Raw genomic sequence first — 2,636 nt, 5'->3', positions numbered from 1 at the left:
CGTTAATATAACTTGAGTGAGATCTGCCCATTACATTGGGAAGAGAGAGTGACTATGTAGAAGTTAATTTTCTGTTTATCTTGTCCCAATTTGAAAAATAATAGCTGGTAATCCTGTATCCGGAATTCCGAAATACGAAAATGTCTTGATTGACAGAAACTGCAAATGGAACATTCGGAAAGATATTAAAAAATATAGTGTTGTACATGAGGATAAAACTGTGTAAAAAGCGAAAGTGGTGTGTGAATTGTTTTATGTGGTTGACCACAAGAAGGTAAGTGTAAAGTCGAATTTGTTTTGATGAAAAACGTAATGTTTCTAAGATGAAACTGTTACTTGTTTAGCGAAACTGAACTCACACCAAACTTTTATCAAATTACGTTTATGTAATATATATAAGCTGTATATGTTAGCACGCCGGGAAAATTGCTTAGTGGCAGTTCGTCCGTCTTTGCATTCTGAGTTTAAATTCCGCCTTTCATCCTTTCATGATCGATGAAATAAGCACTAGTTTAGCACTGGGGTCGATGTAATCAATTTACCTACTTCCCTGGAATTACTGGTCTTGTGCCAAAATTTGAAATCAATATGTATAAGCTATACTAATGATTAGGACAGCTTTAGACTTGGGTCTAAAGCTGTCCCATTTTATAGACCTAAATATACAATCATTTTGGAATCCGAAAAAATCCGTATCAGTTCTGGCTCAAATTGTCATAAAGCCCAAACTCATAAAAAAGAAAAAAAAAAAAAAACACTTCTGGCTCAAGCATCTCAAAGTATTTTCAAACGAGCAGATTCTGTTGAGGGACTGTTTTTCTGCTATATTAAAATGGTTGAGAAGTTAAATAGATGTTTCACTCACCTATTGAGTAATTAATATTGTTTTGCTGCTCGCCTGTCTTTACGTTCTGAGTTCAAATTCCGCCGAGGTCGATTTTGCCTTTCATCCTTTTAGGGTCGACAAATTAAGTACCAGTTACGTACTGGGTCGATCTAATCGACTGGCTCCTTCCCCCAAAATTTCGAGTCTTGTTCGTAGAGTAGAAATGAATATTGTTTGCCGCAGTTGTCGCTATTATTGCTGTTGTTACTACGGCTGTCGTGAAAGCGCATACAGTGGTTAGGGTATTCGATTCACGATTATAAGGTAACAGCTTCAATTCCTGGGCCGAGCAGCGCATTGAGTCCTAAAGCGAGGCACTTATTTCACCTTGCCTCAGCCTACGTAGCCATCAGTGAGTATCAGCCAGACGCTGATACAGATCTTTCCCGCTTCACCTGTCACAATTTGGATGTGCTGTTAAGTAAAGGCAGGTGAGTGGAGAAGTTGTCTATGTCTGTTCGCGACTACATAGACAACTAAATCTTTTAACGAAAACATGGGACATGTTACCAAAATACACTGGCTAGCGAGTGACGGCTGACTGTGCTCTACTGCGCCTGTTGTTATAACCGCAGTTTTAACAAAGCAATTAAAAAAACTCTTGTGAAGGCGCGTGGCTAAGTGGTTAGGGCATTCGGCTCACGATCGGAAGGTCGTGAGTTCGATTCCTGGCGACGCGTTGTGTGCTTGAGCAAGACACTTTATTTCACGTTGCTCCAGTCCACTCATCTGGCAAAAATCAGTAGTACCTGTATTTCAAAGGGCCGGCCTGGTCACACTATGTGTCACGCTGAGTCTCCCTGAGAACTACGTTAGGGGTACACGTGTCTGTAGATTGCTCAGTCACTTGCACGTTAATTTCACGAGCAAGCTGTTCCGTTGATCGGATCAGCTGGGACCCTCGTCGTCGTAATCGACGGAGTGCTCCTTTTAAAAAAAACTCTTAATGTGATTTCTGCTTTTTCTTTTGTCATTGTCATCAATGTTAATGATATAGACTTAACAGTATTTACTGTTTACTTTAACCGTCTTCTTGTCGCTATTGTTAACGTTTTAGTTGTTTTATCACTGCCATGGTCGATGTTTCCACCATTATTGTTATTATGGCCGTTACAGTTCCATAGCTGATGTTATTGCTGTTGCAACGGTTGTTATTCTAGTTTCTGTTGTCATCGTTGAAGTTGTTATTGTTATCGTCGACGTCATTTCCAATGTTGTTCACGCCGCCGACACTAACTAGTAGACACACTTCCTTGTATACCCTTCATTCTTTCTTAACCTTCAACAAAACATTGCATCCAGATACAACCCTGACACTTCCTGTCATGCCATGCTTGAGATCCAAAGTGAGACGCCAAATTCTTCCTACATCACAGACACGACAATTTGAGTTGTATTCATCAGCACCAAAAATTGTATATTGTGTGTGCGAGTGCGTGTGTATTTGTATGTAGGTAGGTACATACATCTATACATACATGTAGGTAGGTACATACATCTATACATACATGTAGGTAGGTACATACATATATACATACATATATAATGCATATATACATACATACATATATACATGCATACATGCATGCATAAATACATACATACATACATACATACATACATACATACATACATACATACAAACATACTTATGCCTCAACAAAAACCTGGAAAAATTAGGGTTCTCAAAACCTGAAAGAAAAAAGCTGATTAGAAGACTACGGATTCAAGCCATGACTGGAACTGTAAA

The sequence above is a fragment of the Octopus bimaculoides genome, chromosome 2, assembly GCF_001194135.2.
Source record: "Octopus bimaculoides isolate UCB-OBI-ISO-001 chromosome 2, ASM119413v2, whole genome shotgun sequence".
NCBI lineage: Eukaryota > Metazoa > Mollusca > Cephalopoda > Octopoda > Octopodidae > Octopus > Octopus bimaculoides.
Note: the sequence above shows the minus strand (reverse complement) of the source record.